Source organism: Marmota monax, unplaced genomic scaffold (genome assembly GCF_021218885.2).
Source record: "Marmota monax isolate L192 unplaced genomic scaffold, Marmota_monax_Labrador192_F-V1.1 WCK01_AAM20220418_F8-fsc00099, whole genome shotgun sequence".
NCBI classification, from domain to species: Eukaryota; Metazoa; Chordata; class Mammalia; order Rodentia; family Sciuridae; genus Marmota; species Marmota monax.
In genome coordinates, this window is record NW_026692126.1 from 223,058 (window position 1) to 248,935 (window position 25,878).

The 25,878-nt window shown below is 43.6% G+C and overlaps 1 protein-coding gene across 16 annotated transcripts in view; it reads left to right on the forward strand.

Annotated features, from left to right (window-relative positions):
- Positions 1–453: 453 nt before the first annotated feature.
- Positions 454–25,878, forward strand: part of LOC124105696 (uncharacterized) — a 33,094-nt gene continuing 7,669 nt past the window's right edge. For all 16 annotated transcript variants that reach the window (XR_006855840.2, XR_006855846.2, XR_006855841.2 and 13 more), the window contains exons 1-4: positions 454–540; positions 1,946–2,069; positions 2,536–2,642; positions 2,804–2,923. The gene's annotated coding sequence lies outside the window, so the exon portion shown is untranslated. The remainder of the gene's footprint in view (positions 541–1,945; positions 2,070–2,535; positions 2,643–2,803; positions 2,924–25,878) is intronic.

Here is a 25,878-nt window from a genome sequence, read left to right on the forward strand (position 1 = left end):
TTCATAAATCACACCCCTAAGATATTGGCTAAGATTTCTTTCTATTTTACCCAATGACTTGAAAACACTAGGCAACAACCTGAATGCAGAGTCCTTGCGATTTTATAATTCTGTTTTCCAACCACTAATCTTTTACAGACAATTCAACCACAGCTACACAGAAAGCTTTTTTATTTTAAATAAATTGCCTTGAGAAACTCTTTCCAAAGGATTCAACCTAAATTTTCTAGAAACGGTGCCTTTGACTTATTTAGTTTTGATCATATTTCATTGGTTTAAATACTATTTAATTAAAAGTCTGTAATTACAAAAGATTACACTGGCACAAACAGGGTTTGGACCAAGCACTGCTGGCTGTTGGCAAGCAGAGGTAGGAGGGGTGTGTGGAGGGGCGGGGCCCTGGGAGACTCCTACCTCTAGCCCCTCCCTGCATCAGAGACTCTTTTCCTAGGGCTGCAGGTTTGGTTAAGAAGTCGTGGGCAGGGTGCAGTGGCACATGCATATAATCCCAGTGGCTCCTGAGGCCGAGGCAGGAGGAAGGTAAGTTCAAAGCCAGCCTCAGCAACTTAGTGAGGCCCTAAGCAAATCAGTGAGACCCTGTCTCTAAATAAATTTAAAAAAGGGCTGGGGATGTGGCTCAGTGGTTAAGTGCCCCTGAGATTGCCAGTAGAGAGACATGTAAGGACACCTGTACCAATGCCTGTCACGTTAGTGCCTAAATGTCAACGCAGTGGAGTTCTTTCTTTAGGTTTGGAATTGCCCCATTTCTTAGTCATCTTTCTGACTACAAATGACCTTGTTGAGGGATGGAGACTCAAGAAGTTTCTGGCTCCCAGGAAGAGTTTATCAGGTTAGCTTTCTTCTCATGGAGAAACCTGTCAGGTGTCCACAAACACCAGCTTTTCCAAATTGCCAGTTTTGTTTTTTTTTTTTTCCCCAGGTGTGCCCTTTGAGAGACTGGCTTAGGTGTGAAGGTGTCCCAGGCTCCAGGCTGAGTGGGTCCTGGGTTTGGAGCCTAGGCCATGTGTCCACACTAGAGGGCACCAGGCTGGGTGAGAAGGACTTCCTCCTCCATGGGAGGAGTGGGGAGTGGAGAGCTGGGCAGTGGCATTTGGGAGGACGAGTAAGAGACAATCGGGCCATCTCTGCCATTGACCTTGACTGCAGCTGCTGCCAAAACTAGAGACCTCTGCGTGAGCCCAGCACCCTGGCATTCAGTCAGGGTGTTGGTGACACAAGAATTCTGGGTAAACAGAGGGGGCTGGTTTCTGGCTTCAGTTTCTGGGATTCTGGAAATGAGAAACTGCTGAGAAAGCCAGACAGGGACTCAGTGAGAGTGGATTAAAATCTTGGGATCAGCCCTGCCTGCTCATGGCGGAGTAGCCTTGGCTACTGGTACAGCATGGCCTCTATACCTGTGCCTCAGTTTCCTTGTTAGTTTTTTTGTTGTTGTTGTTGTTACTGGGTATTGAGCCCAGGTGTGCTTAACCACCGAGCCACTTCCCCAGCTGCTTTTTATATTTTACTTAGAGACAGGGTTTCACTGAGTTGCTTAGCGCCTCACTAATTTGCTAAGGCTGGCTTTGAACTTTTTTTTTTTAAGAGAGAGAGAGAGAGGAGAGAGAGTTTTTTAATATTTATTTTTCAGTTTTCGGTGGACACCACATCTTTATTTTATTTGTATGTGGTGCTGAGGACTGAACCCAGCGCCCCGCGCATGCCAGGCGAGTGCTATCGCTTGAGCCACATCCCCAGCCCATGGCTTTGAACTCTTGATCCTCCTGCCTCAGCCCTCCGGCCGCTGGGATGACAGGAGTGGGCCACCACACCAGCCTCCTTGTCAGTTAAAAGGGAAAATCCATACCTACCTCAGGGGGTTGTTAAAAGGATAAAGGGACCTGAGACCCTTAGCACCCTAAGGGCACATTGAAATCTTTCCAAAAAGCCGGCTTCTGGGTGCATCAGAAGAGAGATGTGGTGTGGAGAGGTCAGACCTCCTGACCCTGAGTCCTCCTGGTCACTTCCTGTGCCTCACTAGACCCCTGAGTCAAACTGCTGGAGGCCCAAGGGTGAGTGTCTTTCCTGTCCCTGTCGATTCTACTCCTGGACTCCCTTCTCAGGCTTTCCATGTTATGGTTTTAAGTATTTCTGCAAACTTGTTTACTGCTCCCTTCTTCAGAAAGGGAGCCTATTCCCCTCCCCTCGACGGTGAGCCAGACTTGGTCCCTCAATTCTAAAGAGAGGATGTGGTAGAAGGCTGCCATGTGACCTCAAGGTTGGGTCCTTAGAGACAGCCACTGCCTCCCCCTTTCTCTTGCTGCCCGACTGACACCTGCGCTGTGCCCTCCTGAGAGGCCTGAGTCAGAGCTGCCTGGCTGTGCTTCTCTTGGATGCCTGAGGGGCAGACTAGGCTGATTGGGTTTGTTTCCATTGTGCATGTTTTTATTATTGTGCTGTCTATGAATACGCAGGCTAGATAACCCAGCCCATCTCCTCGGAGTTCACTGACCTGTGTGTCTCTTGTCCCCTGCAAAGGCAGCGACACCTGGCAGGTCAGGAGCAAAACCCCAAAGATAAAAAAATGTTGGCTCCCTGAGAAGAGCTAAGCGAAACTCTGAAGCCACCCATGGCTCAGCGGAGAGGTCAGCGGGGACATTGGCATCAGCAAGCAACCGCCTTGCCTCAAAGGACAGGGAGGGCCCTGGGACCCTGAACACAGCCGGCGAGCAGCCACAGCAGGCCTGGTTTCTGGAAGGGTCTCCACTGAGTGGCTGTTCTACCATCAGCTGTCCTCTCTTCACAGAGAAAAAGCATGGCCCCAGCCTGGTCTGAGCAAAGCAGTGTGCCGAGGGAGGTGGATTCCGTGAGGAACCCAGTCAGCCAGAGCTCAGTCCTGACCTCTGTGTGGACCCCTCTTCCCCAGGTGGGCACTGTTCTCCAGAGTTCCATCTTCCCCGAGTCTATGGTAGGGTGGGGTGCAAGTGAGAAAGTTACTGAAAAGTGGTGCCTGTCCGTTTTGAAAGCAATAAATTGCACATAAAATGATGAAAATGTTTGAGTAGGTTTCACATCTCTGCAAAAAAAAAAAAGTGATGCGGGACTGAGAGATGTGGAGAGATGGTCACCTGTTTACATGCTGGCCCTTCCCCAGACAGGTGCACTCTGAAGTCAGAACTGAACACACCCCTGTCCGAACACATTTGTCACTCTACCTGTGATAGTTAAGGACACTCATTCCATGCTTCCTTGCAACATGAGGCCCTGTGCCTAAATTCAGGCAGTGACATAAGCAATAGTGAAATGTGGGAATTCTCAAAAACTGTTTGGAGGAAACTGACTCAGATGGAGGGAGGGAACTTTGTCCTTGCCTTTCTTATTTCTGTTGCCTAAAGTTGAGATGTGAAGGTAGAACTCTGGCAGCCATTCTGGACCATGAGGTGACCTTGAGAAGGAAAACCGTTTGCTAAAGATAGGAGACCAAAGTATATATGACACTGTCATATGCCTGGTTCTGTTCAAAAGATGTTTCTTATATTAAATAATTTCATCCTTACACTATCTTCACAGTTACTTTTATTACCATTGTTTCATAGCAGAGGAAACATAATCTTCCCTGAGGTCTCAGGGTCTGAGAAAGAATGAAAGCCCAGGTAGGGTGACTGAGTCTGTGCTCTAGGCAGCCAGCCACTGTGCATTGCCTGGGTTCCTGAGGCCTGAGGACCATCCATCACACCTTGGCTGCCCAGCTCTGCCCTTCTTTTATGCATGAGAGAAATAAACCCCTAGCTTGCTTAAGCTCCTGCTATTTTGAGTTTCCTATCGTCAGCTGCCAGGCTTAGGCCTGCCTGATGCATTCTGCAGATTGATTTTCATGCCTCCAGGTGCTCGTTCAAATTGTTCCTTCTGCCTGGAAAGCCCCTGTCCCCCACACACTCCTGACACAGGACATCATCACACTTACTTGTTTAGCTGTCTCCCAACCCAGGTGACCACCTTCAGAGCAAAAGGACAGTGTCTCAGCTGGGCCCACAACATTTAACCTACTCTGGCGCATAATAACCGTTCAATAGATGTTCCCTGAATGTAATTGGATTGAGGAAAGAAAACTCCAGTCTTATAAAAAAGTGGGATAAAAATAATATGGCATCACCTATGTTGGGGTACACTACTCCCCACCCTCTCCCTTGCCTGACCAGGTTGCCAAAAAATCCACTTTTTATTCTACAGTGAGATGATACAAATTTGTTTAACAAGCACTGGGTATATAGTGGACGTTTTGCGTGATGTTTGATGTGCTACCACACTAAGGAAGAAACTGAGGCTCAGAGAGGTCATGTGCTGCTGGTAAGAGGCAGATTTAGGTGAACCTACGCCTGTCCCATGCCATACACCCATATCATTATAAATGATAGTCCATTGTTTAATACTGTTTAATCGTCCATTGTTAGTATTGCATGGCCAAGACTACAAATCTGGGATTCCACAGGCCTGCTTCTAATCAAGCCTCATAACTCTGAGTTGGCCTCAGTTTCCTCAGCTGTAAATGGGGTGATCACTGAGGACCATCCTAGTTCTAATGGTGCATGAGAATATGACCCTAAGTCTAAGCAATTGAATCTTTTTTAACGGAAGCAAGTGGGGGTTGGGGGTAGGGAGGCCAGCTTGGTCAGTTCTGCTGGACACTGGCCCTGAGCATCTGCCAGCCAGCACGCCAGACCCTCTCTCCATGTCTTATCCCACATGGCCAGCCCTCTGCACTGGGAAAGGACAGCAGGAAGGACACTTGCTGGGAGAAGCTGAGTCCATGAGCAGATCTCTGTCCCCACAGCCCCTAGGGATGGAGGGGTTCGTCTAGATGGGGCCTGGTGTGTATTGACATTCTCCAGCAAAGCTCCTCTGCATCAGGAATTCCAGGGAGGCTGTCACCTTGGCAGTCGGGGAGAGGTGTACTGAGTGGAAACAAATACAGCGTGTGCGCTCTTGGAGGAACCAGAGTGCCAGAAAAATCCCCAAGGGGGTTCCAAGAGCCACAGAATGCTAAATGCATTCTGTGGCAGATAAGCAGGCTGATGTGTCTTTCTGACACTCTGATGTGTCTTTCTGTCTTTTAGCACTCTGCAGGGCACCCAAATCCACGGCGTCTATATCGACAGTCCCAAATTCAAGTACAGCTTTAATGACACCTGCCATGTGGATTTAAAATTTAAATGTGCTTCTTCAGGTTGCTATTTATTACGCAAACAGAACTAAATGAAATGATCCTTCTGCTGAAATATATAAACTCTAGCTTGCCACCACATATCGATAATAATCAATACTGACATTGTACAGTCCCTTACAGCTTATAAATCACTCCCACATTCATTAAGTTCCTCGGCTCTGAGATGGAAGGGTTATGTTAAATCATGAAATTGCTGATACTCAATTGATTTGGACTACAAAAACGGCACTTCCACATGGCTTAACTCAGTGGTTGTGCCTTCACGCTCATTTTGCAGATGAGGAAACCGAGGCTTTTAAGCCTCGTGTGATTTGCTCGAGTTTTTTTTTTTTTAAGCACACAATAGAGCCAGATCTCTGATTCTGCTTCCAGGCATATTTGTTGATCCCACCAATATTTACTGAAAACTTGCTATAGGCCAGGTACTTGCTAGGGACCAAAGACAGAGGAAAGCACATTGTCACCCTGTCTGTCTGGGTTTGTGCATGAAGTCCCAGGGCCCCGTGGGAAATTGCAGTAACGAGCTCACAGCAAACAGTCATCCTGTGCCAGGCCACTTCTGTGTGTATATTTATGCTCATGTATTATTTATTTATTTGTTTATTTATATATTTATTTATTTCCAGTGCTGGGGAGAGAACCCAGGGCCTCACACATGCTAGGCAAGTACTCTGCCACTGAGCTGTCCAGCTCTCCATGTATTATTTATTCGGATATTTCTGTTTCATTATTTACTAACCTAATGATTACTTTATGATTATTAATACTTGTCTATTAATTGCTCCTCACACCAACCTTACCTATTTTATAGGTGAGGAAATTGAGTCACAGAGGGGTTAAGAAAAGTATCTAAGGTCACCCAACTAGCAAGTGACTGAGCCAGGATCAAAGGCTAAGCAATCTATCTCTGGAGACTACTACAGTAGCTGGCTGGCCTGCATCTGCCTGGGACCATCTGGGCAGACTTTTCAGTAAAGGCGGCCTCTGAGCTGACCCCTGGAGAATGACCAGGACAGAGTGCTGGGCAAAGGGGAAGACGTGTGCGGAGGTGCAGGAGTCCGAGAAAGAAAGGCCATGCCCTTGGAATCAGCCTGGAGCATCAGAAAAGGAAATGTTTAAGAGGTGAGGTAGCTAGATGGGCAAGAGGCTGGTATTGCAAAGGCTTCTTCTTTAGCCTGTAAGTGACAGGAATGGAGATTTTTTGGGGGAAATGACAATTAGATTAACCTGCTGGCAAGATTGCTTAGGAGGGCAGAGGAGGAGTGGAAGGGAGACAGAAGGTTATTATGATTTGGGGGTGTGGGTCCACCCACCATCCCTTCTCCTAAACTTGTCCCTAATTCTCCTATCTTGTCCCTTCACATCCCTGGCCATCTGGCCAAATCATTAACCATTGCTTATGAATCACCTGAGATGCTTCCCTCAGGCCATCTCTTCTCCCGGGAAGACTGGCCACCATATACTGCTGGAAGTGTCCCTGAGAGGGTGTGTCTTCTCTGCTGTCTTTCCAGGCTGGCCCTGAGGGCTGTTCTAAGGCTACTACAGTCCATTGCTATGTGGGGCCAGTCACCTGTCAATCAGGCTCCAGTTTTTTTCCCCCTCAGTCAACAGGTCACAGGAACTGCTCTATATGAAGTCACAGGTATGAACTGAGCGAGCAGTGGCAGTGCACCAGGAGCCAGTGTTGGCTTGTGGGCCACCTGCAACTTGGTTGTGCCTTCAGGATCTGCTTGGCCTGGTCCCAAAGGTACTGCTTCCACCCAATCGATGGGTGATGTGGTGGTTCTGGACACGCCTTTCTTGGATCATGATCAGATCATACCCAGATCAGGACGGGCTACTTGGGCTGCAGTGCTACCAGGTGTCCTGTGTTCTCATGTTCAGTCTTTGACTAATAGTAGAAAGTCAAGAGCTAGCTCTAACATGAATAGTCATAAGACAAAGAAGTGGTCCTCCCTGAGAGTGTCCCTTGGTGCTTTCCAACAGCTCCATACCAAATCCTGACCAGCCATAGACCTTGATCATCATGGCGTGGGCCTGGTCACAAAAGGCACAGGGTAGAGCTGTTTGCATTGAGATCTGAACTCACAATGGAAACTCCTCTTGCTCTGGGCCCCTCTCAAAGAGAGAAGCAGCTGATGGTTGCATTAATTTCTCCAATGCCCCCATGGCTGTGAGAACCCCAGAGACTCCCTCTTGGTCCTTCTCTATGGAAAGAGCCTTATTCCATGGATAAGGAGTCAGCTGGGGATTCTACCAGTTGCTGAGATAATATATTCTGAACTGAGAAAATAAAGGAAAAAAAACAGGATGGGGTAAGTGCCCCAGTGGGTCTACCATGAGACCGACTCAGGTAAAAATCCATTCATCACCTGGCCCACAGAAGCCTTCCAGTGACAGTGGATAAAGTGGTGTTTTGGGTCCCCAAGAATCTAGGTCCAGTGTCAAGAGTCCTTGAAAGACATGGGCAACCCAATACACAGTTGCCCTGGCAAATGGTGGCAGATCACTTAGGGAAGGCTGGAGGGTTCGAGAGGCATCCTGTGCTGTCATTGAAGGGTCTTCCCTCAGGAGCTGGGCCTCCCCATTGTTCACAGTCACCATGTCTGTGATCTGATCCAGGAATGGGGACAGGTAAAGGGCCACAGTCCTGTATCAATCAGTTCAGGTCTCAATTGTCCAGTCTTGGAGTTTTTAGCATTTATAGAATTAGGTAAGGAGGAGCAGGAGGAAGAAGACAAACTCCTTCCTTCTTCACTGGGTGAGGCTGTTGCTGCTTCTCTGGCAGGTCTTTGAGCTCCTGACAGGTGTCATATGCTGAGCCTCTGTCATATATATATATATATATATATATATGCTCTTCAGTGGACCCTGTGGGGACCCTGCACTGCACATTTCCCTGACCCAGGTTATTTGACTCTGGCTTGCCTGTATTCCCAGCCCCCATTAAATCCCACCAAACACAATCAACACTGGACCCCAGCTGCCAGGAGCCCTGGGTGGGAGGGTAGTCCCCTGGTGCGGAGTCACTCGCAAGAGCAGAAGCTTTGGCTTTGTCCACCCAACCATTGGAAAACTCACAGATCTTTATTATGCCCAATGGTGGGAGCACTGGCTGCTCGACACTCTCCCTGCAGCATACCCCTCTCCCATCATCTTCCTCCAAGTCTCCTTTCTTTGGTCAGATCAGCTTAGCAGACATCAACCAGGACAGAAAATGGCAGTCTCCTCTGCTTCCAGCTTTACAAATGATCCTCTTGAAGTGTCCTTTCTCCTCTCCTAACCTAAGAGGCTATGAAGGGAGGGAGCAGCTTCTCATGGTGTATACAGCACCCCCAGGGACCAAATGACTTCTCCTGGGCATCCATCATACATTACAGGGGCAGGTGGGGTGTTGGGACTGTTGCCCCTCAGTATGCCCTTTGTGGAGGTAGGCTGAGGACTCTAAACAGAATGTCTGATACTGTTCCAAGATTTGACCTTCAATATGATTCCAGGATAAACTGAACATGTCCTATTGGACATCCTGATAAATATGGAAAAATAAACTTCTAAGTCTTAGAATGATTGGATGGGTCTCACATAAATCAATCTCTCTCTCTCTCTCTCTCTCTCTCTCTCTCTCTCTCTCTCTCTCTCTCTCTCTCTCTCATTCTGTGTGTCCTTCCCTTCTTTTCAGCTTCTCCATCCTGTTCAGCAGGAACTCATATGGAGTTTATGTTTCAGTCAAGTAAACACAGAATTAAGTCTACTCCCAGTGACTTAGACTTGGCCATTAAATCTAGAATCTCTAGCAACTGTCCCCATGTATTTGAATTGGCACTCTATTCTTATCTCCTGGGCTTTATTTTCTTGTAATTTGTTCCTATATGAATTTCCCAGATTTTTGGTGATTTAAATTAATAACACCACACAACACTTTCAGTGTGTGCGTTTTCAACTCCAGAGTTAAACTGTGTCATTAACCACCTCGGCCACCCTCTGTCCTACTGGGATCCGCCTCTAATTATTTGTTTCAGTCTGGAGATGAAGAAGGGTAGTGATTCCTCCCCTTGCAAGGTTGCTCCATAAGGTTTCCAGGAATAGTTTGGTGGGTAGGGGGTGGGGGGTTGACTCTACTGGGTCTGGCAAGAAAGTCACAGTTTGGATGAGAAGATCACAATACTCTCAGCCCACATCTTCCCAGATATGCCAACTGTTGGGGCCCCATCCTTTCCTGATCAATCTCTTACCTTCCACATTAGAAATGTGGAGGAACTGCGATTTTGAACTAAATTTGCAATGCATGTAATTGGCTTTGAGTGGTTTAGACCTGCTATGGTGAGCCACAGGACCGCGGTGTGGTCATGCAAGCAGGTCATGTGGGTCAAAGAGAGTTCCCAGGTCTCTGCCCTCTTGCCTTCTGAAATTCCGGACAAGCCTGCCGCCCACCTCCCCACGCATCGCCCCACCCAGATGTGTGGTTCCTCCCCTCTTCGCTTCTTCACCCTCCTTTCGAGACTGTGCGCTTCTGAAAGCTAGATGGAGCCACGTTGGGGCTGTCGTAGTTATTTGGGGTGTCCTTCAAAACGCAGATGAAGGAGCAGCAAGAGTGAGAGAGGAAAAGGGAGAAATGCACAAACGTGGTGGGCTCGCTCCTTTGGAGCACGAGAAGGGGCCTCAGAGTTTTCTTCAGAAGAAAAGGAATTGCAACACTTGTCCCCGGGCTCCTAGCCCCTCTGAAATGGTGACATCCCCTCCTGGGGGCTGGCTGCACTGAGCGGAGGGTTTCTCCGCGGCTTTGGAGAAAGCCTTGTGTCGGGAAAGCACAAAGACAAGGACACACACTTGAACTTGAGGTCCACACCAGCACCGAACCCCTCCCCCCTCCAGTGCCGAGGGGGCGTGGCGCAGGCCCCGGAGCACTTGCAACAGAAGTTCCAGCGCCCGCCGCTAGGGGATGAACCTGCGGCGGGTCCCCAGGAACCCGCACGAGAGTGATCCCCTAAGGAGCCATATTGACACGTGAACTTTGAGCTGCTGGAGTTCCGGGCTGGATTTCCACTGCTTTCAGCTCCTGTCAGCCAGATGACAGGTCCCAACACCCCTTCCTTTTCTCTGAGGGTCTGTTTCCTGCCACCACTTAAGATGTCAATTTCTGTATCTAGTCAGGTTCCTGATGGCAGACAGCAGGACCGGCTTAGACTGATGTCATCTGAAAAAGGAATATATGCAAAGAATATTGGCTAGCTCAGGAAAGAGCTGAGCCTGGAAAACCAAGCTCAAATGACAGGCGGGAAAGTGGGCAGCCGGACCCCGGGGACTCGAGCCAGCCCCCCAATCAGAATTTACTAAAGGTCTCCCAGGTACTGACTGGGGGGTGCGCTGTTGAGAGCGTAGGCGAACACATCCAAGGAAGTGTTGGACAACCAAACCTCTGATGAAGAGATCAGAGTTCTAGTGGTCTGCAGTCCCAAGGGAAGAAGGGCCATCTGGACGGTTGGGAGATGCAGGTGTAGAAGACTCCCGAGGAGTCTGCAGTCACATCTGGCCACTTGGACTCTGAGTGATGAGGCAGGCCTCCCCTCCCTTCTTGGACCTCAGGACATAGGCTCTTAACTTCCCATCCTTCTATTCTAAGGAAGGTTATTAGGATTAATAAGCTCAGTCATTCAGGCTATAAATCTACTTTGCTATGGGGAGAGAAAAATCTTTAAAATGTATACACATTGAATCCAGTGGAGTAATTTATAGGTACTCAACCTGATCATTGAATCCAGCTTGGCAACCACAGGGTAAATGTGTCTTTCTTCCATTAACTTGTAGTAGCTCCTTGCTCATGGAAGATCTTGCATACCAGAGGCAGGAGTCGCTACTGCTGGTCAGTCCAGCCTCAGACTGGCGGACTCATCCCAGCCTCTGTCATAGCAAGTATAAGGAGCCCCACCGTCCTTGAGTCACCCAGTCCTGTTTTGACTGCATGACTTAGTTCAAAGCCTTGTTTCTAGGGTGTTCTGGGGTGTCCAGGTTTTCAACAAATACCCATCCCTGGGCAGGATCTCAGCCTAGAAAACTCAGTTCCTTCAAAGCTGAGAGCAGTCTCACACCCATTCATCCTCCCAAGGTTCTTAATTCCATCATTCTTTCCAGAAATCTTGGACAGAGCCCAGCTTGCTGTTCTTCTTAATGCCGGCCACCTACCCATTTGGCTCTTCCTTGGTAGCTGCTATGGCACACCACCCTACCCACCCCTCACCCACCACCCTACCCCATCCCTCACCCTCTCATGTGGTCCAACTCTGCTGGGACCCTTTCTTTTCTTCTTTGATAGGATTGCCTAAGAACTCCATCTCCACCATCATCTCTGCCTACATGCACACAGAGGAGGGTGCCTTGCTAGAATTTCCCCACTGCCTGCAATAGGGCTCCCCATCTGTCCCCAGTAAGCAGTAAGAACTGATTTCTCTAGTCTAACCACTCCTGCTTTGTCCCTTCCTCTGTTTACTGTGTTCTACACTCCTATTTATAACAACAACTTGTTTCTTTGCTTGAGCCTGCCTACTTATAATTCATGCCAGCCCTAGATAATGGTTCTTTTGTGCTGGTTTCCAAGAATGAACAATCCATTGATTTCAGGTAAAAGCTGTCTTTCTACAAGAGAATAGCTTCAATCCTGTTGTTTATTTGTATGGGAAAACAGCCTTTCTGTTATCTGTGTGCTATTACATTTTGTTCATTCACTTAATTCATGTTTATTGAGCAACTACTATACAATCAGGCACTGTGTTAAGTGCTAAGAATGGAGAGGTAATTAAGGCATGGTTCTTACCTTCGAAGAGCTTGTAGTCTGGAAGAATAAATAGTCCAATATCAAAAGAAGTATGAAACAACATGGTAAGTGCTATTTTATTTGAAGCACAAGCAGAATATGATTTATTTTAAAATTGTTTTTATTGTTATAGGGAATAGTGCACCCAGAAAGAATTGAAATCCAATCCAAGGAATGCTTGAAAATGTTACAGGCCGCAACCTCCTAGACAACACTCAGAGGTGGGGTGGGGGGGAAGGTGGGGAGCAAGACTCAGAAGTGAATGGAAGTGAGAATATGAGCCAAATACAAAAAAATTGAGTCCAGGGACTGTCAATCAGCATTGTTCAGCAAGCAGATTTTCTAAGGGATAATTACTCCACATCTTAGACATCTATTTTTCTATTAGCAGAAACTGAATCCAGGAAGAAAGCACAAAGAGTTAATTCCCCAATGTTTTTAAAAGGTGTACAGGGTGAAGTAAGTTGCTGGGCCAAGCCCAGGTGATGGGCACCATCTTATGTGATGTGATTTAAAAAATTAACAAAGAATAACAGATAAAAGTGAGGCTCCCTTAAAAACAGAAAAATCCATCCCTTTATTCTTCCTTTTGGAATCATTAAAAAGGTGTTTTAATGTGGTGAAATTAACATTACATTAAAGTAACCATTTAAAACTGAACAATTCTGGGCTGAGGGTTTAGCTCAGTTGGTAGAATGCTTGCCTTGTATGCACAATGCCCTGGGTTCAAGCCCCAGCACCACAAAACAAACAAACAAAAAACCTGAACAATTCAGTGGCATTTAATACATTGATATATGATGAAATTATCACATCTGTCCAATTCCATATTTTCATCACCCCAAAGGAGACCCCACACTCATTAAGGAGTTACTCCTAAACCCTGGGAAAGCACCAATCTTCTCTCTGTGTGGATTTTACTATTCTGAATATTTTGTATCAGTGGAACTTCATGATGTGTGAGTTTGGTGTCTGGCTTCTTTCACTTAGCATATTCTTTTTGAGGCACAACTACATTGTAACATGTATCAGTACGCCATTCTTTTCTGTGGCTGAATAATATTCCATTGTATGTCTGCACCACGATTAATCCACCCATTCCTTTGATGGACATTTGGGTTGTTTTTACCTTTTGGCTATTGCAGATAGTGCTATTTTGTATATGAGTGAACAAGAATTTATTTAATTTTTTTGAGTGTATACTTTGGAGTGGAAGTATATATGTTAATTCTATATTGAATATTTTGAGGAATCAGCCACTTATTCTTAACCAGGAAATTGCTTTAAACCATTGAATATGGTAGAGAATAAGGACCATAGAATTTTAGATGCCCATATATGGGGAGGTGGGGCACATAGTGCTAGCTGGACAGCAAACCCAGCTCTTCATCTTCCTGCACACACAGCTAGATGGCATTTCTCAGCCTCTGGCATCGAGGGGAGGCCTTGTGTCTTCATTCCTACCAAAAGAATATGAGCAGAAGTGGATGTGTCCATTCTAGGCTTGGCCCACCAGAACCATCATTAGACAATCCGTGCTCTTTCCTCTCCTGCAGCCTTGACACGGATAAACATGGTGGCCTTAGAAACCCCACAATGAAGAGGGGAGATCTACCAGGGGGAGAGAGCTGAGGGTCTTGGTTTATCACATGGAAGAGACTCGCTCCCAACAGGTAATACTTGTGTTAGACTCAGTGAAAAAAATGAACTTCTCTTGTATGAATCCATGAGTTGATGAGTCCTAACAGCTACTTAACCTAAAAGGCAGCAGAGAAGACCACACCTTCCTCGAACAGACTTGATGTCTTGCTCTGGTATGAAGGACCAGAGAGGTTGCAGAGATACCAGAAAGCCAGGTTGAGCAGCTTGGGAATGTAAGGATTTGGCCCTGTGGTCTTTCTGGGTCACATGCAGAAAAAGGTCCAGAAACTGGGTTCTGGAAAATTCCAACATTCTATCAGAACAGTGCCAGGATCAGGCTGAACTGTGGTGTCCTTAGAGTAAGGAGAGAAGGAAGGCTCTGTATCTACTGAATTGTTTCAATCAGGAAAACTGGAGTCTTTAAAAAAAAAAAAAAAAGTGTTTTTGTGACTAGACTGAATAGATTTGAACTTCCTTAGACTCAGAAATCTGTTGATGCTCCTCTGTTTTTATGCTTTGTTGCTTTCTTTGATAATTTCCCATCTGTCTCCTTTTAGTTTCATAAGTTCCCTTGGAAAATTCCGAATCTGACTGATAGGGGATGAGAGCAAAGAAGCCCGCTTTGGAAGCAGGAAGAGCGCCCCTAGGGGCTGAGTGCGGTAGTGAAGGGCTAATGCTCCATCTTGGTATCTTTGAATTTGGAATAACAGGCAGGCAATTGCTTCCTGTGCAAGACTGTCCCAAGAACTTCAGAATTCTTAGAATCCCTGGCTCTGTGAACTCAATGGCAGTAGGTACCCAGTCACCGTGACAAGAAAAAACTCCCCCAGACTTTTGCAAAACCCACCCCAGGCAGGGGCAGTACTCTAGCCGTCTGGCATCGAGATCCACTGACTAGAAGATGGAACATATAGAAAATTTAGAAATGTCGGGAAGACCCTAAGGGACCCCTGAAAGGCTCCTTTCCTTCTAGCTAAGAGGGGGCACTAAATTGAGCTCAGGGGGTTGAGTCTTTGTCCATGATGTCCACCAAAACACAAAAATCCCTCACCTGAAAGGGTTCTCTCTCGAAGTATAGACCAAGGAGTCATACTGACTGCATTTCCTGATTAATTCAATCAGGCAATTGGCTTGACTATCTCTCAATTACCATTTCCTCTTAATTATAATATGCTTCTTCCCCCTTCCCTACACACATTTTAACATTTCTGAAGTAGGGATGGATCTTAAAATAGATGTATGTATTTATTGTTGAGGATTTTTTTTGAGAGAGCTATTAAATCAATGGTGCATCTTATAATCAATGGCATATTAGAATTGAGGAAATAGGGTAATTACAAGAATTGATTTCCCATTTTGATGCAGTATAGATAAGGTTATTCATTGGGTAGCTGGAGACACCTGTGCTTACTCATGCATACAGAACCATTTGTGGACAGCCACAGAGGGCTCCCAGGTGTGCTCAGCACTGCTCCCTGCCCCCCACTTCATGGTGCCTGCTAGCTGTGGGTTTTGGATACCATTGGACCCTTAGGAAGCCCAGAGAAATGCACAGTATTCTAAGCCCCTCCCTTCCTTTGTAAATGTCATGAAAAAATTGCTTTCGGGCCACTATTCCACCGACTTTTTCTTGATTGGTCTTAGCAAGGGGCGATGACACTGTAGCTGGTGGAGATAAAGCCTGGCCAATGAGACCCAGGTGAGTAGATCTGATGACTGCTGCCAACCTAGAGCATCCTGAGCGCTGAGCCCTGGCTCCCTCAGGGGCTTCATTGCAGAGAAACGCTCACTGCTTCCCCAGCTTCCCCAGTTTCAGGATCTGGCTTGGTCATCTTCCTGCAATGGTTAATTTTATGTACCAACTTGACAAGGCTAAGGAATACTCAGATAGCTGATAAAACATTTTTTCTGGGTGGGTCTTTGAGGGTGGTTTTTGGAATATATTAGCAAATAGGAAGAGCCATCCTCACCAATGGGGGCAGGCATCTTCCAACCCATATGGGGCCAAATAGAACAAAAAAGGCATTTGGAGCTGGGACATGCATCTCTTCCTTCTCTCAGACATGGGATTTCCTGGTAATCAGACCTTCAGACTCAGACCAGATTAAATTACCAGCCTTCCTGGTATTTCCAGTTTATTGACAGCCTATCATGAGACTGTTCACATGACCCCATTCCTGTAACACATGCTTCTTATATATCTATATGTATCCTGTTGTTGCTGTTTCTCTGGAGAACCTTAACTAATTTCCTCCCCATCCCTCTTCCTAGAAGAAATGAGCACACTTGTAATCCCAGAGACTTGGTTGAGGCTGAGGCAGGAGGATGCAAGTTCAAAGCCAGCCTCAGCAACTTAGCAAGGCCCCATGCAACTTAGTGAAATCATGACTCAACAAATTAAAAACAGGCTGGAGATGTGGCTCAGTGGTTAAGCACCCCAGGGGCTAAATCCCTGGTACCAAAAAATAAAAATACCGAAGGCAGGATGGGGGTGACAAGGTGATCCAGGCTTGTCCCAGGGAGGGGAGAGAGGAGGATGGACTACCATTAAATCCCATCAGCCAGGCCAAGGCAGAGGAGAATGTGAGTGGTCTGGGGTAGCAGAGCCTCCATCAGGATGTTCCAACAAGAACTTTCCATCAGGGTGGGCTTCCTGCTCCAGAGCCTGGAGCCCAATGCATGGGTCCTTCTCGAGACTCTGGGACCTCCGGGATGCTCAGCAATGTAGGCACAGGCTGTGCTGAGAAAAAGACAGTCCTTCCAGCACCATGTCACCATAGCCCCCTTTGCCCAGGACACCACTCCAATCTAAGTTTTGTGGCCACGGACATTTCTGAGACAGAGCTTTTTTCCCCCCTCTGCCTGGTTCTCCTTCAGGCGTGGCTTCTGTGCTCTCTCTCGGGTGGGGTGAGGGGACATGGGTGAGGTATAAGCTTTGACCTTGATCCAGACCTGCTCATTTTGGCTCCTGTCAAAAGCGAGGGGAGAGGGAAACTGACCAAATGGATTGACTGCCTAGCTGCTGGCAGAGAAGCAGCGGCAGCCCCACTGAAGGATCATCCCCACCCCCATGCACGAAGTCTGCAGAGAAGCCCCAAGGAGATTGATCAGCCAGCGTCTCTGATTTGTAATTTCACTTAATGCTATTAAGGGGGCAGTTTGGGCCATTGGCTGGAGAGGACTGGAAAGTTTCCAGAATCCTTGGCTAATGAATCCCAAGTATTAATCCCATTAGTCTCCTACTGTCTGCTGCTTCTGACTAGGTCTCTGCCTCCTTTCTACCCACCCCCCTCTCACACACCATTTTCCTTCCTCTGGAGGAAGCTCCCTGACCCCCAGGCTCATGGCGTGTGTTCCCGTAAGGCAGGACTGGGTTGGCCGTGCTCACCAGGCTAATTTTTCAAGAAATTGAGCGAGCAGCACGGGTAGTCTCCTGTGCCAGGCAGTTGGGGCAATTGCTTTAAGAGAATCACAGTCTTGGTTAGAAGAACTCTAAGCCATTATGGATTTCTCCCCTTTCTTCTCTACAGCAGAGATAATAATCTCTAAGGGACCAACCCACCCAACCTGACCCTCCACAGCAGGTCTAGGGTAGAACACAGTTATCTGCATTTCTAACAGATGCATTTAACATTGTAGGCAGGTGGCCCCTGAGCCAGACCTCTGGAGACTCTCTTTGATTGCATTTCTGATAGGGGGCTCTTGGTCTCTAATTAGAGAGCTCTGCCCTCCAAATCCACAAAAAGGTAGTTTTTAATCTCATATGACTACTCTTCTTATATTTGGACCTAGATTCCGCAAGGCATGTGGCACAGGAGAAAGAGTCCCTGTTATAGAGTCACAAAAATGTGAGAATACAGTACAGTTCTGCTCTATACCTGTTGTGTGAGTTGGAACATGCAACTTCGTATTGATTGCTTTATACATTCTGGGCCCCCTGGTTTCTTGCAGAAGCTCCATGGTGCTCAGTTTGTATCCTACTCCAAATCCTATCATTTGGGGCATACATAAATGAGTGTTTTTTTTTTTTTTTTTCATTTATGAAATGGAAAAAACAATGAACTGGAGACTTCTGCTTCTAGGACAATGGAATAGACATACTTTCTTTCCCCCTTTCCCTCCTGCTATGCACATCTAAAACCCTGGGCATTATATATAAGAAAACCCAAGAAGATACTGAAAGGTGATGAACAGAAGGAATGCTGCCTAGGGACCTCAGAGCCTTTGAAATGACAAGGAAGAGGTCCCTGGGTTTTCTTCTTGACTAGTACACCTCAGACTTAGAGCTGAAGAAGCCAGCAACCCAGAACCATTAATAGGTGCCTTAAAAAAGAAAAGATAAAGAAAAATCTCCCACAAAAGCCTGAATGAGTCAAAGAATCAGGAAGGGGTTAGTCCAGCAAGTCAGACACATTTTTAGATGATTTTTAGATGATGACTACTCTACTTCAGTTAAAAACCACAGGGGGCAGGGGGGACTCTGGTCCCCTTCCACCTGTGCCAACAAAGATTGAATGGGAAGCTTGTATTTCCACCCTCCACAGGTGGTCGTGAGTAGTCCCAGCACACCTGCTAGGATAGCATCAGAGGAAGCCAAGAAGGGAATTGGGACTTCCATGCTTGATGTCCAATAACTATCTTCCAACATAGTGTCCGTAGAGACCACAGGGGAAGGCTGGGCTTCCACCTTCAGCCATAGTAAGATGCCACTTCCTTTCTTTGCCAGGTAGTATCAGAGGAGAATGGCTAAAGGAAAATTTTGAAACAGAAAGGAAATGATAGAAGAATTCTTGGAACATTAAGCAGAAAAAAGAACGAGGGAAAGAGTAAATGTATGGGTAAATATAATGAGCTTGAAAACAGCTCTGGAGTTTTCTAAATTATATGTGTCCATTGAAGAAAAAACCATAACACAGTCTCATGTGATTCTAATGTTTGTAGAGGAAATTTTTAAGAAAATTCTATTGCAAAGAGGGAGAGGAAAGAGAAATAAATGTGGTAAGGTTTATATACTATACCCAAACTGATAAAATGACAACAGTGATGAGTTATTGCATGTAATAGAATGCCTAGTAAAAAACTGCACTCAAGAACATTATTGATAAATCAAGATGGAATTCTAAAAAGTAAGTAATCTACAGGAAGGCAGGAAAAATAATACAGAAATGATAGGACAGACCAAACATAAAACAAAAATAAAATGTTAGACTTAAGCCCTAGCATATCAATAATTACACTAAGTGTAAATAGTCCAAATATGCCAATTAAAAAACTGAGATTCGGGGACCAGGGCTATGGCTCAGTGGTAGCGCACTTGCTTGGTGTATGTGAGACACTGGATTCAATTCTCAGCACTGCAAATAAATAAAATAAATGTCTATTGACAACTAAAAAAAAAAAAACCTGATTAAAAATTTATAACCAAGCCAGGCGTGGTGACACACACCTGTAATCCCAGTGACTCAGGAGGCTGAGACAGGAGGATTGTGAGTTCAAAGCCAGCCTCAGCAAAACTGAGGCAGTAAGCAACTCAATGAGATCCTGTCTCTAAATAAAATACTAAATAAGGCTGGGGATGTGGCTCAGTGGTCAAGTGCCCCTGAATTCAATCCCGGTTATCAAAAAATTATATATATATATATATATATATATATATATGACCAACTATATGCTATAACAAGAAATTCGTTTCAAATATAGCAGTATAGGAATGTTGAGGACAAAAAGATAGGGAAAGATAGATGATGCAAACATTAATCAAGATGCAGAATATACAATGATATTAATATCAAATAAAATACAAAAAACAAAAAGGGAAGGTCCATCAAGAAGACAGAATATCTAAATGTGTGTACCCAAAACAACACAGATGCAAAATATTTTAAAGCAAAACCTGATATTGCTGAGAGGAAAGAAAAACAAACCACAATTATAGTTGAAGACTTTAACATCCCTCTCCCAACAATTGAAAGAACAATTAGACAGGAAATTAGCAAGACTATGCAGCCCAGAGATCTCTTTTTGTGGACTGTTTTAACTATTAATTTAATTTCCTTCATATTAGGTATGTTTTAGTACATTTTTCTCCTAAGGGTGGTTCATTTCCCCTAAGTTGTCAAATTATGTATGTAGACTTTTTTTGTAGCATTCCTTTACTGTCTTTGATATCTGAAGGGTTTGCGATGTATTTCATGTTTCATTCCTAGTATTGATCATTGGTGGCCCCTCTCTTTCTTTCTCTGACAGCCTTGCTAGAAGCTTGTCAATTTTATTGATCTTTTCAAAGAACCCTCTCTTTGGTTTTTCAAGTGGGAATTTAGATTATTGATTTGAGACTTCTTTTGTGATGGTCCAGAACTTAGGAAAACCAGTAGTGGGAGCCACAGCTCTTCACAGGACATGACAGGGAGGGGCTGACTGTACTTCAAGGTGGATACTGCCAAAAGATGGGTAATCACCTTCTTTAAAAAGGAGGTCATAATTCCCATTAAAACCTGACCGATTGATCACACTAACTTATCTGAGTTTCTTTTCTATATCTCTCTAAGGCAAGAGTAAAGTAATTTAAAGTCACAAACCTTCAAAAAAGATAAGAGTCAAAGATCGAAAAGAAGTGTGTGTGTGTGTGTGTGTGTGTGTGTGTGTGTTTTAAGTTTAAGACCTGGCAAAGTTGGTGTGCAAATGATAAATGATTTAACAGGCCCAGAAACTGGAACCCTTAGAAAGCCAATAAGAAACAAGGCAGCTAGAACCCTATAAAAGTTCTAGAATTGGAGGCATCTGTTATCTCTCAAGTGGAAGTTGGGGTGGGACTGAAATAAGAAGATTGGTTAAAAGTCTTTACCAAAAGCATTGAGATTCCTCAAATCCAACCCCTCACATTCATAAAACCAAAATAGGAATCTATGAAAAAGAACATTCAGAGAATCTAAAAGCGTTCTTGGAATTAAACACATATATGGCAGAAATTTCAAAATTCAAAAACAAGTAGAAAAATAAAAGTTGAATAAATCTCCTAGGAGTCAGAATAAAAGAAAACAGATGGAGACAGAGAAGCATAGAGGATCAAGCCAGATGCAGTGGCGCACGCCTGTAATCTCAGTGGCTCAGGAGGCTGAGGCAGGAGGATCGTGAGTTCAAAGCCAGCCTCAGCAACTTAGCAAGGCCCTAAGCAACTCAAAGCCAGCCTCAGCAACTTAGCAAGGCCCTAAGCAACTCAGAGAGACCCTGTCTCTAAATAAAATATAACAAACAGGCTAGGGATGTGGCTCAGTGGTTAAGCACCCATGGGTTTAATGCCTGGTTAAAAAAAAAATTAAAAGATCAATTTGTGAATAACAGAAGTTCAGAAAAGAAAGAATGGTGAGGAGGGAAGAAATTTAGCAAAGCAAAAATAATTTTTAAAAAACCTTTTCCGAAAGCAAAATGATACGAAGTACCATTTTGACAGTTTTCATTTTCACAGATTTCCTAGTATAATCAACAACAACAAAATACCTAAAACAGGTTCTGTCTTTGAAAAACTTCCAGAAAACGGAGAGAAGTAAAAGAATTCAGATGTTTCCAGAAAGAAAACAAAGGAAACACAAAGACTCAAAGGGAATGAAGGGATACCTGCAAAATAATTCTAAAGCAGGAGTTGGACTGTCAGGGCCTGCAGGTCAAATCCTGCTCACAATCTGTTTTTCTGTGGCTCCTGAGTTTAGAATAAATTTTAGGTTCTTAAAGTATTATCAAAAGAAAAACATAGTCAAAGACAAACAAGAATATATGACAGAAGTCGTGCGTGGTCTCCGAAATACAAAATAATAACTATCTGTTCTGTTACAGAGATTTTCCAGCCCCTTTCTACAGTAAAATTCTTTTCAAAGCATCAAAGCTATTAAACAAGTGTAAAAACAAAGCACACTTCCCAACTCCTTCTCTGAGATCAGTATTATCCTGATATAAAACCAGACAAAGATATCATAAAAAAATCCGTAGACCAATATCTCCTATGGTTACAGAAGAAAAAATATTCAACAAAATAATAGGAAACTAACATCAGTAATATGTATGAAGGATTATACACTGTGGCCAAATGAGATTTAGCCCAGGAAAGCAAGGTTGATTTACACAAGAAAGTCATTTAATGTAATACATCATTGTGTTATTCAACTTTCTATCACTATAATGAAATGCCTGAGACAATTAACTTGTAAGGAGAAAAATTCTATTTTGCTTGCAGTTCTAGAGGTTCCAGTCCAAAATTGGGCAGACCCATTGCTTTGAGTCTCTGGAGGAGACACTGACAGAAAGTACTTAGCAGAGCAAACTACTCGCCTCCCAACCAGGAAGTAAAATGTGTGAGACTGGTTGGGCTGAACCCTCACACTCACCTTTGGGAGCACTGTCCCAATGATCTAAAGACTTCCCACAGGATCTTTCCCCCAAAGGTCCTACCACCTACCAATAATGCCATCCTGGGGACCAAGCCTTTAACATTTGGATCTTTTGGAGGATACTTATTTAAGTCATAGCAGCTACATTCATAGAATAAAAGATAAAAACTATGCTATCATCTCAAAACAAAAAACATTTGCAAACCTAACATCCTTTTATAAAAAAAAACAGCCAACCATCTAGGAATACAGAGGATGCTTCTCAACATGATAATGAATATCTATGGAAAAACCCACAGCTATATCATACTTAATGTGAAAGACTGGATGCTTTTCCTCCTAAAACCAGGAATGAAACAAGAATGTTTGCTCTCATCACTTCTGCTCAACATTGTAGTAGAGGTTGTACCAGGTCAATTATTTAAGAAAAATAGATTGAGTAATCCACATTGGAAAGGAAGAAATAAAACATATTTGCAGATAAAAGTCATCTTGTATGTAGAAAACCCTAAGCAATATACTAAAAAACTACAGAACTTCTAAATTAGTTCAGCAATGTGGTAGAACACAAGATCAATATACAAAAAAAAAATTATGTTCCTATAGACTAATGATGGGAAATCTAAATGCTAAGATAACAATCCCATTTACAATCATAGGAAAATTAAGAAAGTGTCTAGGAATAAATTTAACAAAAGATGCAGTACTTGAATGCTGAAAAACACAAAACATTTTTGAAAGAAATCAAAGGTTTGAATAAATGGGAAAGCATCCCATGTTCATGGGTTGAAGACTTAACATCATCAAGACAGTAATATTCCTCAAACCGATCTATAGATTCAATGCAATCACTATCATAAATGCCAGATTCCTTTTGCTTAAATCGACAAGTCAGTCCTAAAATTCATATGGAAATTCAAGGAACCCCGAAGAGCTAAACTAATATGGAAAAAGAAGAAGGAAGTTGGAGAATTCATTCTTTACAATTCAAAACCTACTGCAAAACTACAATAATCAAGACAATGTAGTGCTGGGGTTGTGGCTCAGTGGTAGAATGCTCGCCTAGCATGCATGAGGCACTGGGTTTGATCCTCAGCACCACATAAAAATAAAATAAAGGTATTGTGTCCACCTACAACTAATAAATAAATAAACAAATAAATAAATAAACAGATGAAAAGAATTGGCACATAGGGGGCTGGAGTTGTAGCTCAGTGGCAGATCCCTTGTCTAGCACGTATGAGGCACTGGGTTACATCCTCAGCACCACATAAAAATAAATAAATAAAATAAAGGTATTTTTTTTAAAGAAGGCAAGTGAAGCTAAAGAGTCTATTTAGGTTTGAAAAAAATAAGAATTGACATATAGGAGCTGGGGTTGCAGCTCAGTGGCTGAGCTCTAACATGCGTGAGGCAAAAAAAAAAATTGACATACAGATCAATGGAATAGAGTTGAGAGCCAATAAACTAACTTACATATTCAATAATTTTTTATCAAGGGTACCAAGATAATTTAAGGAAAGAAAGAGGAGAGTTCTTTTCTTTCCTTCATCAAATGGTAAAATAAAAACAACAACAACAAAAAACTAGGTATCCATAGACAAAAGAATTAAGTTCGATTCTGATCTCATACCACACATCAAAATTAACTGAAAATGTACCCTATACCCAAATGTAAGAATTAAAACTATGAATCTTTTAGAAGAAACCAGGAGTCTTGTGATCTTTGGCTTATGCAATTTTTTCCAAGATATAATATCAAAAACAAGGGCTAGAAGAAAAAAAAAATCGAGAAATTGGCTAATCAAATTTAAAAAAAATCTTTGTGTATCAAAAGACACTATGAAGAAAATAAAAAGACAGAATGAGAAGGTATTTGCAAATCATACGTACCAAAAATTATACAAACAACTCTCACAGCTCAATAAGAAAAACACAAATAACTCAATATAATAATTGGCAAAGTTTTTTTTTTTTTTTTTTTTTTTTTTGTGAATAGACAGTTTTCCAAAGGAGCCACAAAAATGGGCAGTAAACACATGGAAAAAAATGTTCAGTTTCCTTAGTCACTAGAGAAATGCAGATCCAAACCACAATGGGCTAGTATTTCTTACCCACTGCTATAGCGGCAATGAAAAATGCAGATAATAACAAGTGTTGGTGAGGTTGTAAGAAGTCAGAATTCTCATGCACTGGATGGTGGGAGTATAAAACAATGCAGCCACTTTGGAAAGCGGTTTGGCAGTTCCTCAAAATGTTAAGACAGGGAGTTATCATGCGAGTGCTGTGGTTGGATAAGTGTCCCCCAGAGGCCCACGTGTCAATGACGTGATCAGCAGCTTGTGGCACTAATGTTGGCATCTTTAAGTGGTGGAGTCAAGTGGGAGGAAGTCAGGTCCCTGGAGGTGAGCCCTTGAAGGTGATATTGAGATCCCAGTCCTTCCTGTCTTTTTCTCTTCTTCCTTCCCTCATCCCTTCCTGTTTCTCCTCCTCCTCTTCCTCTTCCTCCTTTTCCTCCTCCTCTCCTTCTGCTCCTTCTTCTATTTCTTCTCCTTTTCCTCTTTCTTTCTCTCTCCATTTTTGCTTCCTGGATGCCATGAGGTAAGAAGCTCCCTTCATCACATGCTCCTGTCACGATGTACTATTCACCACAGGCCCAAAGTGACAGACAATTAATCATGGACAGAAACCTCCCAAACTGTGAGCCAAAGTAAGTCTTTTTTTTTTTTTTTTTGCTCATAAGTTGGCTACCTCAGGTATTTTGTTACAGTGATGAAAGCTGACTAGTACACCAAGCAATTCCACCCTTACATATATTGAAGATAAATGAAAATATATATCCATACATAAAAACCTGTATGTGAATATTCACATCAGCATTATTCGAAATAGCCAAAAATTTGGAACAACCTCAATTATCCTTCAACTGAAGACTACAAACCTGGTATCTTCATACACTGGAATAATATTCAGAAATTAAAAACAAATGAGTACACATATCCCAACACAGATAAACCTTGAAAAGACTATGCAAAGTGAAAGAAATCAGTGACAAAATACCATGTATTATATGACTCCACTTAGATGAAGTTTCTGAAATCAGTAAATCCACAGAGATATAAAGCAGATTAGTGTCTGCCCAGGGTTGGAGCAGTGGTGTGGGGGAAGCGGAATGAGCAGAAATGGTGAAGGACTGCTAATGTGTACAGGGTTTGGGGGGGATGGAGGTGGTTGAAAATGTTCTAAAATTAAATTGTGATGATTTCATAATTCTGAATATACTAAAAACCACTGAAGTATACACTTGAAATGGTTGGATTTTATGGTATGTGAAATATATTGCAATAAAGCTGTAAAAAATACGTACAGACATTTTCAGATATGCAAGATTTCAAAAAATTAACCTCCCGCTTATTTTTTCACAAGAAATGACTTGCAGATGTAGTCTTCAAAAAAAGGAAGGAATAAACCAAGAAAGGGAAAACATGGGATCCAGAAAACAAGAGATTTAACAGAAAAGAGACAAAGAGAATTCGAAGATTAATTAGGGGAAGAGAAGTCCCAGTAACAGTTGTGTAACATGCTTACAGAGCTATGAATTATGCAAAATAGAGGGACAAAGGACACCAGGAAAAAAAAAATCTCTGAATGGAAAAAAAAAAAAGAATAAGAAAAGAAAAAAGAAGCAGACAACCTCATGTTTCTACCTCTCTCCATGGAGTTGGAGAATGAACTTATGATAGGTACATGGAAAACTAAGTAAGACAATAAACAAACATTGAAGCAACTATTAACTCCAGGTAAAACATAAAATTGTCTTAGTGTAT